Source organism: Equus asinus, chromosome 7, assembly GCF_041296235.1.
Source record: "Equus asinus isolate D_3611 breed Donkey chromosome 7, EquAss-T2T_v2, whole genome shotgun sequence".
Lineage (NCBI taxonomy): Eukaryota > Metazoa > Chordata > Mammalia > Perissodactyla > Equidae > Equus > Equus asinus.
In genome coordinates this window covers 27,002,118-27,020,096 of record NC_091796.1, presented here as the reverse complement: position 1 = coordinate 27,020,096, position 17,979 = coordinate 27,002,118, and the positions used below count along the sequence as shown (strand labels likewise).

The following is a 17,979-nucleotide window of genomic DNA, read 5'->3' as shown; positions in this document are numbered from 1 at the left end:
TGTTTAATGCTAAAATCGACCATGTGACATCCCCCGAGGCATACCAGAACTGAGCTAAACCAGGCATAAAAACAGAAGTGAACTGGACAGAGAAGATAAATAGCCCAGGAGTTAAGATTTGCTGCAATGAATTCTCCAAGCCTGACCCCGTTAACCAAATGTATGTCCTCATGATTCCTATACATGCCTTTCTGCTGAGGGAATACTTCTTTCCGAGCATGACACAGGTCACGTTGGTCCCACCACCACGCCCCCACACCCTGCCTTTGCACAGGCTGTTCCTTCGTCCCTGAACAATCTCTAGGAATCTCAGTGTCAATTTAGGTGCAGGGGAGAGAACACGGGCTCCAGAGTCCGAACTCTGACATTTCCTGGCAGCCATGTCACCTTAAGCAAGTTAACCTAAACATCCTAAGCCTCAGTACTTCACCTGTTAAATGGGAACAGTAACATCTAATTGGAAGTTACTGTGAGAATTAATGGGTGTATCACATGCAGCAGCGCCTGCCATGTAGCAGTTGCTAAACTGATGTCAATGCTCATCCTCCTCAAGTTCATCTCAAGTCTCACAACCTGCCAACTCCAGGCACCCAACCTCCCTTTTCTTTAAGCCTCACAGCCCTCACAAGCTAACTACATCATTTAGCCCTTCGGCATGAGGCTCATATATGTCTCATAAACATCATCATCTTCCCAACCAGATTTTCAGATCCTTGAGGCCAAGACCACGTCTTGGGCTTCTGATCCCCTGTAGGACTTCACCCAGGGCTGCAGACACAGTGGGGGCTCCAGTGCACCCAGTGTTCTCTGGGGGATCCCAGCTTCCCTCCTTGCACACACACAAAAGCAGCAAAGATTCTTCCTGACAGGTAGTTCCCAGGGCCAATCTGCAACTCTTTGGCAACTTTAGTATGTTGCCTTCAAACCACTGATGAAGGGCCACACTCCCTGGGCTGCTTCCAGAAAGCATTCTGAGCCCCCAAGAGGGCAGGCTGCCAGGACTGGGGCCAGTGTTCCTGAGAAGCAGAGGTCCTTCAATTGGAACATGGAGCTGAGTACACACAGGGTCAGACCTGGAATCTCCAGTTCAAGCAGGGCAAGCACGCCCCTTCAACACAGCGGGGTTGATTCCTCCCCACTGACCACAGCCCCCTCTGTCCACAGGGCTGCTCTGCTGTCACTGCCCATTTGCTGAGAAGGGATTGGCCTGAGAGAGAGCCTTGCTTTCCAGACTGAAGTCAGCCCTGTTTCCCTGGGATAAAGAGGGGTTCCAGGGCCCCTCAAGGTCAGAAGAAACACACCAAGGACACGCAGAGTCTGCCTGGCTGAGCCAAGGTCCCAGACCCTGCTCCCTGGAGGACTCTGCAGATGAACAGTAACCAAGAGAGGCAGCTGAAAGGGACCAAGGACACGGTGCCATGAGCTGTGGTTAGGAAACCCTGCTGCTCACGCAGAGCCAGGCAGCCCAGAGCCCTCTCCCTGACACCCTGCACCCCATCCCCAAGTCAAAGGGCCCAACACTCCCCCTGCGGCCTCGATTTCCCTTCTTCAAGGCTGCCCCCATACCGCTTTAACTGTTCTCATCTCCTATCAAAGTCACCCCCACCCATCCCTGACTCCATGCCCAGAACGTGAGTGCTATCCTGCAAGCCCCTTCTTCTCTGCTCCTCCCAGCCCACCCCTCACCTGGCCCAGCACCCAGTGCCCAGCACATAGTAGGAACTCAAGAAACAATGGTTTAACAAATGAATGTCACATGTGTGATTCATTTTCCAGGGAGCTCAATGCAAAAATTGTTTATTCTACTCTTTTTCTTTTTTTTTTTCTTTTAAGTATGCTTTTTTTTTGAGGGGGGGGCGGTGAGGAAGATTGGCCCTGAGCTAACACCTGTTGCCAATCTTCCTCTTTTTTTTTTTTGTTTCTCTTTTTTCTCCCCAAAGCCCCAGTACATAGTTGTATACCCTAGTTGTAGGTCATTCTAGTTCTTCTATGTGGGACACCGCCACAGCATGGCCTGAGGAGTGGTGCCATGTCCACACTCAGGATCTGAACCAACAAACCCTGGGCCGCCAAAGCAGAGTGCACGAACTTAACCACTAGGCCATGGGGCTGGCCCCCTGTTCCACTCTTAATCCTTAAACAATGAAGCAATTTTGTTCTTTGAAGCATCTTGTGAACAATAAGTCAGCAAGCTTAGAACGCTATCAATTTGTCTGTATTCAGAAAACTCAAGGATTGCTTTCATTAAAAAATCACTGGGTAAAAACCAAGACTGGAAACAACCAAAACATCCATCGGTAAGGGACCGGTTAAATAAGTCAAGGCACAGTATAGCCACACAATGGAATCCATGTAGCCCAAACGAACAAACAAAAAGGAATGAAATTCTTTACAGTCAGATAGCCCCATCATGTTGAGTGGAAAATGTAAAGTGAAATATAATGTATATGACATGCTTCCATTTGGGTAAAAAAAATTGAGACTACACATGCTCATGTAAGTGCACACACATCCACGTTGTCCTGGATATGCACAAAATATCTTTAAATTGAAGAAACCGCAACAGTGGTTGCTCAGGGTGAGGGAACTAAGAATGGGGTGAGAGAAGACGTTTCGCTTAGAACACCCTTTTGTACCTTTTGAACGTTAAACCATGTAAGTATTGACCTATTCGAAAAAATTAAATTAAAAATTCAGAGCAAACAATGTGTGGAAAAGCAATAAAAAATCTAGTTTGGGAAAACACGAAAGAGAAATCCTCATTTAAAGATGGTTCAGGGCAGCTGTTGAGTCATCTGTCAACTGCAGAGGAGACAAAAAACGAGGAGGCACCCTTGTGTGGCCCGAAGGACGTCGTGGGAGCCGTGGGCTCTGGCGTCGGCTCCTCTGCTGCCTTTCTTGGTGACCTTGGGGGGTGGAGTGGTGGGGCCTCTCTGACCCTCGGTTTCCTCATTCGTGAATGGAAATGGTTGGACCCGCTCATACAGCATTCTTGCCTGTGTGGGAGTGGGGGGGGGGGGGTCCTCTGGTAGACACAACTAGTTACTTAGTGAGAATCTAATTTAAAAAGAAGAGCCATTCCTTAAAAAGGAGACACAGTTTCCTTCTCCCCACTGCCCCCAGAAGTATGTGGCAGGGAGATAAAAACCTCAAATCTCTCCTCACGGGTGTCATGAAACCAGTGCCTCTGACTTCAGGAGCTTAAAATACCTTCGCGGACACACCCGTCCCTCCAGACACACCTGCTGCTTTCTTCCTCCCTCTCCCCACATCCTCTCCAGACAGGCCAAGTGCCCATTTATGACAGCGCTGAAATATTTCCTTTTTTGTTCTAATATTTCCTGTGGGGCCCCTCCCCTCTTTTATGACTGCCATCTGGGATGACCCAGCAACAAGAGGAAGCTTTAGGATGTAAAGACAATGAAAACATGTCACTTTTTAAAAATAATCGTTAACTTCCACCCCCTCCATCCCTAAAACACACTCTTGATAAAAGGCATCTCAGTGGTGGTGACTGGATATTGTCCATGCTCAGAGAGGCTCACACGTCTAAGTTGTCCAGACAGAACTTTCTGAGGAGATGCTTTCCAACACAGGGCCCAGCAGTCCTCTCTGTTGCCCAGACTTTCTCTCCGGCCCCACCTCCACCCTCTTCCAAATTAGGAAATGGCTAAATTTGCTTTCCATGTCTGTCTCTCAGGAATTAGAGCACACCAGAGCTGAAATGGTTCTTAGAGATAATGTGACCCCATTTTGCAGATGGGGAAACTGAGGCCCACAAAAGTGGAACACACAATATGTCCATCACTGGGCCAAGGCACAAGTCAGGTCTCACAACCCTTTGCTGCTTCCCTCATTTGCTTGCTTTTGAAACACTCCCTGCCAGAGGCCCAGCTGCCTTCCCTTGAAGAGCACACCCAGAAGCTCCAGCCTCCCCGAGACTGGCCCCCCCGACCTGTGCCCCAAGCTCACTGCCCTGTCCCCAGGGGGCTACTGAGCACTTGACATGTGACTAACGTCACATGTTGAAATAATAATATTTTGGATATATTGGGTTAAGTAAGATACCTTACTAAAATTCATTTTACCCATTTCTTTTTACTTTTTTAAAATGTGGCTACTAGAAAATTTAAATTGACACGGATGGCTTACATTGTACGTTCCCTAGGCTGCGCTGTTCCAGGTCCTAATGCTGCTTTCCCACTGAGCTCCCAATCAGCAGAGATGACCTGTCCCACATCCCATGCTCTGTGTGGCCAGACATCCTCTACTCGAAAGACCAACTCTTGCCCAGGCATAAGGAGTAAACAGTGTGCCCCTGCCAGGGACATCCAGATTGTGCCTCTGAAACCTCAGGATGGTTTCAGAAGTAGGTCTTCCCTTCTGCGGGAGGCAGGGAAGGAGGGGAGGATTCTGGTGCCAGTGAAATGTTAACCCTCTCTACGAGTGAGCAGCGGCTTCCAACAGTCACCTTTCCCGGAACTCACCCCCTGAAGTAAGTCCAGGGTTCTCTCGGGAGAAGGAGGAGGAAGAAAACAAGGTCTTGGATGTCTTTCAGCACCAATCCTCAGTCTTCTCTCTCCTCTCCCTTCAGGTTAGGACCAGAAATTCACACGACACACGAATGATGGTGGCTTCCATGGATGGACTCCTCATTCTTCGTCAGGAGCTGCACTTCCTGTGTATTATCTCATCTCATTTTCCCAACCATCTGTGAGGTTGGTTATCACCATTTACCTGATGAGAAACTAAAGCATAGAGAGGTCAAGTAATGTGCCCGAGGCAACCTCAGGAAAGTGGCCAAGCCACAGGATTCAGGGCTGCTCAGCTCCCAAACCCATGCTCCTCACCATGCCTTAATGTCTCGAGGCCTCAGTTTCTTCATCCGCAGTATGGGGATGATACCTGCCTGAGGCAGGGAGGGCTCCCATGATCCCTGAGAACCATCCTCTCCTGGGACTAGGTTCTGGGCTCCTGAGGAGCTACCAGTTTGAAGGGTTTCCATCTCTTGCCATTCCCTGGATGGGCTGCACCCCTTCATCCCTGCTGGCAAAACTGTTCTCACTCTCTCCACACACCCCACTCCTCCTGCCTGGGTGCCCCCCAGTTCCTGTCTCAAGGAGGTGAGTGCCTCTAGCCCCTATATCAAGATTCATATCAAACTTAACTTCACGTCATCTGAAAACCCATCAACTGAGTCAGAGAGCCGCTTCCCATGCTGCCTCTCTCCTACTCTCCTTCCCAGGAAGTGATGCTCTTCCCCACCCTTCACCCCCAGAGCCTGTGCTCCGCCACCAGCCAAACGCACTCCCAACGGAGGCCTTCACATCTGCCGGCTTAATCAGGGTCACCTCCCACAGGAAGGATTCGGTATTCCATTCATTCAGCAAAATACTTTCTGAGTACCTACTGTGCGCCGGCTGTTCTTCTAGGCCCTGGGCACACGGCAGTGATGGCGACAAGGCCGTCCTGAAGGAGCCAAGGTCATCCCCAAACAGCGATGCCCTAAACACTAATCCAATGATAGGAGTTCAAATTTCCCGAGATTCTCCTGCTCTTCTTATTTTTAGGTCAAGGAACGATTAGTGAATGGGCACTGGGCGTTATTTGGTAATGGTTAAATAAGCCTTGATACATTACTTGAAGGAACGCTACAAATCCATTAAAACATGTTTCTAAAGAACATCATGGCATTGGTAAACGCAGGAGAATGCTCAGTAAGCAGACAGCTTGCAACACCATATACCAGTAGCTCCTAACCCGGAGATGGAGAGAGATGAGGAGTGAAAAGTATTTCCGAGCTCGATGTGTTGGGGGTGGAGAGGGACAAGGTGGGAGACTATTTTCCTAATTCTAAACTACAGAAGGTAAAGCTTGCTGAGATCTCAGCCCGTGAGGAGACTTGAAAAATACATTTTCTTCTAAATATCAGAGATTTACAGTAGGAATGTCTCAGACTCCCAAGAGAAAGAAACCTTCCTGTTTATTAAAAGATGGCATGGGTTTAAAAAGTTTTAGGGAACCATGTTTAATCCTAATTATACTTACGTGTGTGTGTGTGTGTGCGCATGTGTGCGTGCACAAGTTGGGGGGAGGGAGAGAGAGAGATGGCGGGTACAGAAAAAAGACTGGAAGGAAATACACCAAAATTAGGGTGTTGTAGCAGTTTTTTCTTCTAATTTTACACCTTTTCATATTTTCCAGATTTTCTATCACGACTCTTATTGCTTTTATAATCAGAAAATAAGCAGTAAACTGAACACTAATAGTTTTTTAATTTCCTCATGAATCTGTTTTTACGGGCACCGTTTCAGTGGGGTTTGGAAACCAGCGGGGTGTGAAACACAAATGAAATTCCCCATTCCTGCAGGGCCCAGTGTACCCCTCAGCCCCGAAGAGAACCCCTCCCTGTACCCATGCTGGCTGCCAGCTGTCCACAGCTGTTCTGAGGAGGCTGCGAATGAATGGAGTGGGTGGAAAAACACAACATTCCTGACTCTCCAAGGATGGCATTATGCTTGGAACTCTTGCTCACCAGAGAAGTAAATAAACAGAGAGGGAGAGAGAGAAATGGCAGCCAAGTGAGCTGGAGGAACTTCAGTCCTGGACGGGGGTCAGCTTCCAGAGCTCCCCAATTCCTAACATAACATCTGAACGAAGACCCCCTTCACCTGAGCCAACCAGCCTTGTCAAATCAGCACTAACACCACTTGACCATGGCCCTCCTGGGCCATTCCTCTTGAATGCCACATTCCCTTCCTGCCACACATCACCGTTTGTATGAACAAGCTTTATTTCTGCCTCTAGGCTGAAGAGATCCGGAGGGCAGAGCCCCTGGCTGACCGATCTTCATACACCCCCCGGCACTCAGTGGCATGTCCACTCTCCAACTATTTCCTCGGGCACTGCTATGTGCCAGGCACTGTTCTGGTGTTGAGGATACAAGGGGAGCAAAACAGACAAGGTCCCTGCCCTCAGGGAGCTTACATTCTAGTGGGAGAGAGGAGTAATGAACAAGACTACATCTCAGATGGAGTTGGGTGCAGTGAAGAATACAACACAGGGAGCTGTTTCAGTTGAGATCTAAATGACAAGGAGAAGCCAACGAGGGGAAGATCTGAGGGAAGGGTATTCCAGACAAGGAGAACAGCCAAGGAGAAACACACGGGCTTGGTGTGTTCAAGGAATAAAAAAGATCTGGGAGGGTGGAATATAGGGGACTGGAGTGGGGTCAGAGAGGCAGGCAGGGGCCAGCCCCAGGCATGCCCACAGGAGGGTAGGCAAAGGAGTGGCCCATCTGCCTTAGGAAGAAAGCTCACTCTGCCTGCTCTGTGAGGCTGGATTGTGCCATGACAGCCCAGAGAGGACTTCATCGTTGTCCACTGAGTCAGCAACTGGGTGCCCCCAGCATTTCTAGTGAAATGGAGGAGCCAATCAGCTTGGTCCAGGGCTCTCACAATGCCTGTGGAACCCCAACTCATCTCATCCACACTCTGCGGCTACGTCCTTGCCCTCCCGACACAACTCCCTTCTCAGTGCCAAGGAGCACAGCTGATGGCAATGAGGAAGCAAACTCGTCTACCCATCCACCTGTGTCCAGCCCTCAGCATTGGCTCAGCAAACATTTTTCATGCCCAGACCATGTGCTGAGCGCTGAGGATGTGCAGATGAGCAACATACAGCCCTGCCCTCAAAAGCCGCAGCCTGAGGAGCCTACGCCAGGCTCACCAGGCACCACCCTCAGCCAGGAGCTGCCCAGCGCCCATCTCTCCAAGGAGGGCCTTCCACTTAAGTCTTCTCTCCCCGGTAAAACCTGCTGTGAGCCCCAGAGATGGTTCCCATGGGTGGATTAAATCACTCCAATGCGTTAAACAGAGAGACCAGCTCAGTGCCCTGCCTGCTTCCTCCACCACCATCCTCATTCCTCCATCAACCCAGGGAGAAAACACAGCTGGTCTCAGGAAGGAAGCTGTAACCGGTGGGATGGCAGGTACTGCTTATTTGAAGACAAAGGAGGACTTTGGTGCTGGTATGAAGAGTGGCAGGGCGAGGGGGACCACTGGGGACTGGTCTGGGGTAGGAGCGGGGAAGGAGGGAACAGCCTCAAACCTCCTCAACCAGCACCACAGAGAAATGCCGCAGCGCACAGAGGGAACCACATCTAATCTGCCACTTTCAGAATCTCCTCTTGCATAAAAATCATTGTTGTCGTTATTCAGAAAAGCCAATTTCCCCTACTTGAGCAGAGTCTTAAGTTCTGCCCTGTGAGACTTATGGGGTGTGCCTCATTCTGTGCAAGGGAGGGGACGGTGGTCAGCACCTGAGAAAAGGTACACGCACTGACTCTAGGAAATCCTTATATCCGAAGTCCCCGGAGCAGCTGAAGTTCCAAGAAGCCCTGCAGGGCCCTCCTCCCCGCCAACGCCCCCTCCCCCACCCCCGCTGGCCAGGGTTCGCTCCAAGACCTGCCATGAGGCTGGATGGCAGGTTTTCTTCCAGAGGGGCACAGCCATCCTAGGGAGAAGTCAGCACCGAGGATGGTTCCAGACCCTTGAGTCTCTTCTTGCCAGAAGGGGAGGAGGGGTTATAAATAGACTGGACTCCTTCAGCCCAACACAGGCACAGATCCCACACCCCCGCCCCAGCCTCAGCCAGCTGGTCCCTCCTCGCCCAAGTTCCCACAGGCAGCTATAAGAGGGAGGGAAACCGCTCACCCACACGGGGGTGGGGAAAAAAGTCCTTCAGGCCCCCACTGGAGTGAGGGGCCTCCCATGAATTGCACTGTAACCCAAGCACACCTCTACACCCCTTTGTAATTGTAGGACTGGAGAGGGGTGAGGGGCAATATTATTAGGGGGCCCCTTATACTCTGGTCAGCCCAGAAACCCCAGGCACATGCTCAGAGTATGTTAATGCAGCAAATGAAGTTACAGAAATCACACTTTCCTCTCTCTGCCTCAGTTTTCCCATCTGTAAGATGGACAAAGAGCTGAACTATGTACCACTCGGGGATGCCGATGAGACTAGCATGCAATGAAAGTGAAAAGGCACTGTCCAAACATTGTATTATTATTAAGACACCAGATCTTGGTTTCTTCTACAGGAGCCCCAAGCACAGCTATGAGGACATTGATTCTTATCTGTCCATGAAAGCAGAAGAATTATACTCGGTGACATTGCATCAGCCTTGAATTCTTGATACTGCATGCCTTTGAAAACAGTAAAACTTACAAAATATCCTCTTACAAGTCATTTCTGACTAATACAGATTAACACACACCGCACCCAGAGCTATTCTGAGTTAATATGGGTCCGCTGGACTGTACATGACATTACAGACTGAAGGATAAGCATTTCCTAGAATATTCTGGTTTGGAGAGGGGGGAGTTCTCCCAACAATCATTCTGTTTATTATTCAAATCCCTCCCACCCAGACACACTGGTAAGAAACAAGTGGCTAAAATCTAAGTGGCCAACTTGCAGTTCTTTTTAATTAAGACACTTTGTTTGCTCAATAAAATACAACACAAAAAACGTTTACTGAAAACCCACTCATTGATGTCTAATAGCTGTGTCAAATACTCATAACAACATTTATTCCAACACCCCCAGATAATTGCTCATCTCTCTCATTTGGTATCCACAACAGCACAGCATTTGTGTCCAAGTGTAATTGATCCAGAATTGGGCTCCCTTTCAAAAATATCTGTAAAACCTAATTACCAGGAAAACAGAGTTCTGGCATTCTACAGAAAGTGGGTGCTTCACTATGAGACAAGCTGCAAACTCATCTTGGCTAATCAAGCCACATTATGTTACAAAAGGATTCTGAGGAATCTGGGGTGAGGAGGGAGCATGAAAAGTTGGGACAGTGTCAGACTGGAATCTGCAGTGACAGTCTTGATTTTTTTAAGGCAAAGGCAGAGGACAGGAAATACACCACATTAGCTGGCAAGCATAGACCTAGAAACTACCAGATAATGAGCCTGTGATGGGCTTGGGTGTGGGGGTGGTATTTCTGATCTCAGGCCCTACAAGGCCTTGCTGAGGGAACTCTCTCCACCCTGGCCTGGGAGGCTGATGTCATTTCTAGTCTCCCTAGGCCTCTAACCATTGTGATGGGTCATTTTCCTTCCTGGGGCCTGAGTCTCCTCATCTGTAAAATGAGGGCTCCCGATACCCCTAGGATGTCTTTCAGCTCCAAAATTCTGTGACCCCTTAAAGCAGCTTTCTGCTCAGGTGCTTGCTGGGGTTGGGAGAAGAGGGAGCCGGAGCAGGACCAAGGAGAATGAAGGACTGAGTGCCTCCAACTCGCATGCAGCTCTGCACAAACTTGCAACAGTCGGGTATCAGACCCACTCCGGGGATAATGACTTCTTTCAGCCCAGGAGGGACCTACCGGGGTGGTTCTAACCTCACTGCCCTGGATTCGTCAACACGGCCAATGAGGAACGGGGCCAAACCACCGGACTTCTTGGAGCCTCTTTCCCAGAGCTGACCACAGCACATCTTCCTCTTCTGAGGACTCTTCCCTTCCCATCCTCATGCCTCTCCATGTCCCAGAGGCTCCGGAAACCCCAGCCCTAGCCTTGCGAAAGGTCCGGCGAAGCTCCCCGGGCAGGCGGCACACGCCACCGATTCCTGGCTCCCCTCGGTCCTGGACCCTCGCCGCCTAGGCTTGGGTACCAGCCTCCACGGCTGGTTTCAGAGGAAACGAGAGTTGTTGCCGCTTCGCTTTTCTTTGGCTCCTCCTGGCCCTCCTTCTAATGAAAACAGACAACCAGCCCGAAAAACAAAGCAGCACAGCGGCCCGAGACAATTTGCTTTCAAAGGAGCTAGAGATGCGCGCACCACGAGCGAAGATGCGCGCAGTTCCTAGGAAGAGATCCTGCGCTGCTCCGTGCGGGTGACAGGTACCGGGCTGACGTCGGCTTAACTTCCCCTAGGCACGGAGGAACCGTGCGCGCGCGCCCATTTCCCGCAACTTCCCAAGCGGACAGCAGAATGGGTCTTAGGGTCCCGCAAAGGTGCCACCTCCGGCAGGGACCGCCACGAAGCCCATGAGCCGCGTCGCGAGGTGCGGAATCCCAGACTTTCCAGCCCCTTTTCTAATCTTCAAGATAAGACAGCGTGAGGTGCGGGTGCCAAAGTCTCAGGAAACTGTCACTCTCCAAAATGCTCCAGCGCCTTCCTGGCAGAAGTGCGGTAAAACTTTTGGCAGAAACCACCTGTGGCTGCCGACAGGCCCGCCCTGCCCCGGTCGGGAGGCGCCGCCGAGCCCGGGGCCGCACGCGCCCGCAGAAGTTCCCTTCCAGCCCCGCGCGCCACTTCGCTCCGGGCCGCGGTGCCAGCCAGGAGGCGCGGCGCCCGCTCGCTGGCTCGCTCTCCTCTGGCTCTCCCCTCCTCCTTCCCTCCCTCCTCCCGCCTCCTCCCGTTGCATGGCTGCCGCACGGAGCCCCTGAATAGCCACCGCAGCCCCCCGCCTCCTGCCCACCGCGCTGGGGGCGCCCCTGTCCCCGCCGGCGCCCCAGGGCGCGCGGACTGCCGGCCTCCTAGCAACAGCCCCCGAGACAGCCTTCGGCGTTGGCGATGCAGAGCCGCCCTCCGGGAGCCCCGCGACCCCCAGACCCGCCTCGGCAGCCGAGGTGCGGGGGAGACCGCGACCCTCACAGCCGGTGCCCCAGACCGGGGCGCGAAGCCACTCACCTCTGCGCGCCGCCGGACCCGCGCGCCTCCCGCACTTGGCGCCGGGCCGTGGTCCTCGCGTCCTCCCTCGCCGCCGCCGCCGCGGTCCGTCCGTCCCTGTGCGCCCGAGCAGCGCGGGCCGCGCGCTGTCAGAGTCTCGTGGCGGGGCTGCGCCGGCGGGTGTGGAGCCGAGCGGCGGCGGCGGCGGGCGGGCGGGCAGCTCCTCCCTCCCCGCGCCTCCGCCCTCCTCGCGCCCCGCCTCCCGCGCCGCGGCTGTCAGCCCCGCGCCCCGCGCCCTGCGCCCGCGCTGCCCGCGCCACCGGCTCCGGGGGCGCACTGGGCTAAAGGGCCCGGATGTCTGCGGTCGCCTCTCCCTCGCGCCCGCCCCCTCCTCGGCGCCCCCCTCCCCGCCCTGCCACACATGCACTTGCTGCGTCTCAACCTCCTCCTCGGCTGCGTTTAATTTCTATTCTGACAGTAACTGTGGCGGGGGGCGGCGCTGCAGGGGGCGCCCGGGACCGGCGGAGGCGGCGGGCGGCAGTCAGGACCCGGCGCGGGGGCGGAGTGGGGGGCCGGGCAGAGCCACCATCCACTCGGGGCTCCGCATCTTTTTTCTTTCTTTCCTTTTTTCTCTTTGCCTCCTCCAGGATTTAAAGGGACAGCCCCGGCTGAGGCGAAGGGCCAGGCGGCCGCTGTTTCTCCGGTCTCCAGACGCCCTCTGCGGCCCGGCCGGACCCGCCCGCACCCGGAGCACAGGCTCCCGACAGCCGGGTATTTTTAGGTCCACACCCGGCACGGGGCAGCGGGGCGGCAGAGCTTGGCTCGGTTGCCCCGGCGCACGGCTATTTTTACAAAGTCCGATTGGGGGAGGAAATAAAACAACTCAGCAAGTGCTTCCCCAGCCGAAAGCAGGGAGCAAGAAGTGGGCGCGAGAAGTTTCCCAAATGCTCTCGGAATTCCAGAGAGCTCAGAAAGACACCTCTCCAACACGAGAGACCACAGGCTTGCAGCGCTCCAGGGTGCCCGAATCCCGGCGGGCAATCCCGCCCTAGAGGCCTCTCGGCACAGGGTCCCCCCCTCCGCTCCCCACCCCGCCGGCCAGGATCCCCGCACCCCGCACCCCGCGCGCCAGGGACCGGCCTCGGGCCACCGGTCACTCCCCTGGACGGCCTAGAAGGCGGCCTTCGGAAGCATCCAATCACCGAACTACACAGCCAAGGGGCGGGCCTCGGGGCGGCTTGGCTCCGCCCCGTCCCGCCAAGGCCCGCCCCCGCGGATACGGTACCTACCCGCTCCAGAGTCTCCGTGGGACGCGCAGCGCAAAGCGGTGACGGACAGCGCAAAGGGCCCATCCGCGGGATGAGGAGGCGGGGAGCGGGGGAGCGAGTGGTCCCAGGCCCGGAGGGACGGCGTGAACGGTCGCGGGCGAGGCCGCTCTCGGGCAGGCGTTCTGGCCACCGGCAGGCCAGGGCGCACAGGAGCTGGCTTTTTCCTCTACCTTTTTGCAACCCACTCCTCCGCGCTCCCGGCAGCCATAGGAACGCTTGCTCGCCGCGGAGCGGCATCTGCGACTGTACCCGCCGACGTAAGCAGGTCCTCTCCGGACTCCTCCCTCAGACGCGGGAAAGTTTGCGGTCCTCAAACTCCTCCAGGGGCTGCGCTTACCTGAGTCGCGCGGCGCTCAGGATAGGCGAGAAAGCGAATCCCTCCCTCCTGGGATTCGTAAGCGGGCTGGCCAACGTCTACTGAAGGGGCTGCGGGGCTGCTGCTGTCTGGGTAGTGTCTTTTAATGTTGGAGATACTCGATGACGTCCTTTACAGGATTCGCAAAAATAACATTGTGGACACCTTTTGCTTGGCCCTTCTTCCCCGTGTTGCTCATTGGGATTTTTTGCTTTTCTTTCATTCATTCGTGTAATACAGACGCATTGCAAGAAACCATGTTGGGAGTAGTGAAAACAAGGGAAAACCCTCTGGAATAGGACGTGACAGCGGAAAGCTAGGCACAAACGTGAAAGGGGGATCTGGAACAATCGGGTTGTTTACATCGTGTTTCATTTGCCAGAGGCCTGGCTTTTCCTAGTAAGTAAATGTCATTCACTCGACAGTTTGAACAATCACCTTATCCAAACTGTTCAAAGCCTCATAGAAGTCTAGGGAAGTCTGTCCTGGAAACGAAGAAATTTTCAGATTCAGGATGTGAGGCTTCCAAGTTGCTAGAGCTTCCAGTGACAAAATAATGTCCCTGCTCTAAGTACGCTGAGAGCCACTGCCCTCCCAAATTAGGTTGTCTGTCTCCCTGCTAAATTGAGTTGTCTGTCTCGCTTCCTTTCATTAAAGGGTCTTCAGCAATTTGGAGTACTGCTGACCCAGCTGATAAGGTCAGGCTTCTAAGCTGGAAGCATGAGGTGCATTTAGGGAGTACCTGGAAAAGCCAAGCCCTGGAACGGCAAAACACCTGTGGATGACAGGAATGCAATTCCGGGAGACAGGGTAGCTACGGCCATAGAAAGGGTGTTTTGTCTGAGAAAAGAGAGATGTGGGAACTAAATTAGAAATGCCTCTAAGTCGCAAAGGCTCTCCTCCCTTCTCTGGGTACAGTTGGCTCAGAGCAGATGTTACATGTTCCCGACCGTGAGCCACAGTGAGAACATTGTCACCACAGGCAAAACGTTTTTTTAATTGAGAAATAATTGACATACAACATTATATTAGTTTCAGGTGTACAACATAATGATTTGATATTTATATGTATTGCAAAATGATCATCACAATAAGTCTAGTTAACGTCATCACCATACATAGTTACAAAATTTTTTTTCTTATGATGAGAACTTTTAAGATCTACTTTCTTAGCAACTTTCAAATATGCAATACAGTATTATTAACCATAGTCACCATGGTGTACATTACCTCCCCGGGACTTATTTATTTATAACTGGAAGTTTGTATCTTTTGACTCCCTTTACCCATTTTGCCCACCTCTGGCTACCTCTGGCCACCACCAATCTCTTCTCTGTATCTGTAAACTTGTTTTTGGTTTATTTGTGGTTTTTTGTATGTGTGTTTTTTTAGATTCCGCATATGAGTGAGATCATATTTTATTTGTCTTTCTCTGTCTGACTTATTTCACTTAACATAATGCCCTCAAGGTCCATCTATGTTGTCACAAATGGCAAGATTTCATTCCTTTTTATGACTGAATAATATTCCATTGTATATATGGAATATGTACACTAACTTGAAAAGATATATGCAACCCCGTGTTCATTGCAGCATTATTTACAATAGCCAAGATATGGAAACAACCTAAGTGTCCCACAATGGATGAATGGATAAAGAAAATGTGGTGTGTATATACATGGAATATTATTCAGCCAGGCAAAACTTTTATAGATTTAAGAGCAACCAGGACGAGAATGGTCTGCATTAGTGGCATTATAGGCTATTTTTAAAGAAAGCAGCTATTACACTGCCTTTACAATTTTTATTGGGTTGTCTTTTTTTTCCCACAAGGCTTGAGCTCCTTACCCATCTTGGTATCCTCAGTGCCTAACACACACTCTGTACCTAATAGGGGCTTATTAAAAGGCTGATAAACAGAATGAATGAAAAATCAATTTAGGATGATCGAATGCTTACATGGTAACACATAAGGACGAAGATCCAGTGAACTTTGTAAGGCTCATTTGCAATTTACTTGTTTGAATGTAAGTGCAACTGTAAACTTTGCCATAAATAACAGAATTTACTGGCTCCTACCAGACTCTCCTCCTTACTAGCCACGTAACCTGGAAAAGTTTGTCATTCATCTTCTCACTGCCTCCGTTTAAAAATCTGAAAAAAGGGGACAATAATGGTACCTTTTCTGCTCCATAAGGATGCTGGAACGACCAGATGAGAAAAGGTGTGCCTCGTGTTGCACCAGGAACAACGTTCGTTAAGGGGCTACTGTGTGTCCAGGACTGTAGAGCACATTGTAAATTGTAAATATTAGTTATTGGAATAAAGTTTACAGAAATTATCAGAGAATTGGGTTCAAAGATTTACCTATGTCTCAAAAGTGGAGAGAGGCTGATTCAAGAGAAGGGGAAGGAAGGGAATTAACGTTGACAGAGCTCCTTGTAGAATCAGAACTCACGGCATGCATTGTTATATGCTCCTCATGACAGTTGTACGACATATTTCGTTATGACCATTTTATAGATGAGAAATCTGACAGCAATAGTGGCGGTGATGACCAAGTTCCCACAGCCGGGAAGTGGCAGAGGCAGCATTGGGACCCAGGTTTGTGAGTTCCGGAATTCATCAGCCTCCCGTCCTATAGTGCTGCCTCTAGAGGAGAAAGAGAGAAGAAGCTTTGAGGAAATCAAGACTGAAGGGAATTTCAAGAAACAGCAGTCTACGTTACCAGGTGACAGGTTGGGCAAGGTGCAATCCTAGTTGAGAGAAACTTCCCAAAAAAGGTGGCATTTGACTCTGTCCTTTAAATTTAGCTGGTTTCCCTCTCTCTCTCTTTATTTTGAAATAATTTCAGATTTTCAGAAAAATTACAAAGACAGTGCAGAGAATTTCCATATACCTTCCCCCTGATTCCCCAACTGCAAACATTTCCCACGTTGGCTTTATCCTGCCGTCTCTCTATATACACATATTACTTTTTCCGAAACCATTTGAAGATATGATGCTCCTTTACCAACAAATTCTTCAGTAAGTGTTTTCTAACAACAAGGACATTCTCTTATGTAATAGTCAAAATCAGGAAATTGCCATCAATACTCTTATCTAATGTAAACCATATTTAGATTTTACCAATTGTCTCGCTAATGGCAAAAATGAAAAATATCAACAACAAAAAATCAAACAACCCGATCAAAAAATGGGCAGGGGACATAAACAGACATTTCTCCAAAGAAGATATATGGATGGCCAATAGACACATGAAAAGATGCTCATCATCACTAATCATCAGGGAAATGCAAATCAAAACTACCCTAAGATATCACCTTACACCTGTTAGAATGGCAAAAATATCCAAAACAAAAAGTGACAAATGTTGGAGAGGTTGTGGAGAAGAAGGAACCCTCATACACTGTTGGTGGGAATGCAAACTGGTGCAGCCACTATGGAAAACAGTATGGAGATTTCTCAAAAAATTAAAAATAGAAATACCCTAGGACCCAGCCATCCCACTACTGGGTATCTATCCAAAGAACTTGAAATCAGCAATTCTGAAAGTCCCATGAACCCCTATGTTCATCGCAGCACTATTTACAATAACCAAGACATGGAAGCAACCTAAGTGCCCATCAACTGATGATTGGATAAAGAAGATATGTTATATATATTCAATGGAATACTACTCAGCCATAAAAAAGGATAAAATCGTCCCATTCACAACAACATGCATGGACCTTGAGGGTATTATGTTAAGTGAAATAAGCCAGATAGAGAAAGACGAACTCTGTATGACTCCACTCATAGGTGGAAGTTAAACATACAGACAAAGAGAACTGATTGGTGTTTACCAGGGGAAAGGGAGGTGGGGGGAGGGCACAAAGCGTAAAGTGGTGTACCTACAACATGACTAACAATAATGTACAACTGAAATTTCACAAGATTGTAAACTACCATAATCTTAATAAAAAGTTAAAAAAAATGAAAAATAAATAAATTCTGATCAGCAATCAGTCCAGGATTACACATTGCATTCAGTTGTTATATCTCTGAGGAGGGTATTTTTATTATCAAAAAGAAATTTTATCAATTTTCATTTCTTATTTTAAATGACTATACACTTATGGCTCATATAGAGTAACAGACTCCATCCTTGACTAAGTTTTGGACAGGCTCCTCAGAGCCCTCTTTTCGACTAGACCTCGCCCTTGGGCCCTGTCTTCATCCTGTCTAGTCCAGTCATAGCAAGAATCCTCCTAAGTTAGTTTAGTGAGAATCCCCTCACTCTTGATAGCTGGTCAAATTCCCCATCCCCCACCCTTGATGCTTTATCACCCTGGCCTGCCTTTAGCAAGAATCCTGTCCGGTCCGTTTAGCAAGAGTCCACCTACCCCTGATGTCTCCTCTTAGTCGTTTTCCATCCACTGACTCCCACCCTTCCTTGGCTGTAAATCCCGGCTTGTCCTTGTTGAGCCCGATCTCTCTCCCCTATTGCAATATCCCTTTTGCAATAGTCTTCAATAAAGTCTCCCTTACTCTTTTAACAAGTGTCAGAATTATTTTTTTCTCAACAGAGCCGAAGAAAATATAGAAAAAATTAAAACCCACCTGTAATCA

At 50.3% G+C, this 17,979-nt stretch overlaps 1 protein-coding gene across 8 annotated transcripts in view; it reads right to left on the bottom strand.

Annotated features, from left to right (window-relative positions):
* ZBTB7C (zinc finger and BTB domain containing 7C) overlaps positions 1–16,342 on the bottom strand; it is a 353,239-nt gene extending 336,897 nt beyond the window's left edge. For 4 of the 8 annotated variants that reach the window (XM_044774692.2, XM_070513095.1, XM_044774689.2 and 1 more), the window contains exon 1: positions 11,707–16,340. The gene's annotated coding sequence lies outside the window, so the exon portion shown is untranslated. Of the gene's footprint in view, positions 1–4,487; positions 4,749–11,706 lie in introns of all 8 variants that reach the window. The other 4 variants (XM_070513093.1, XM_070513091.1, XM_070513094.1 and 1 more) reach the window with 2 other exon arrangements.
* Positions 16,343–17,979: the final 1,637 nt, after the last annotated feature.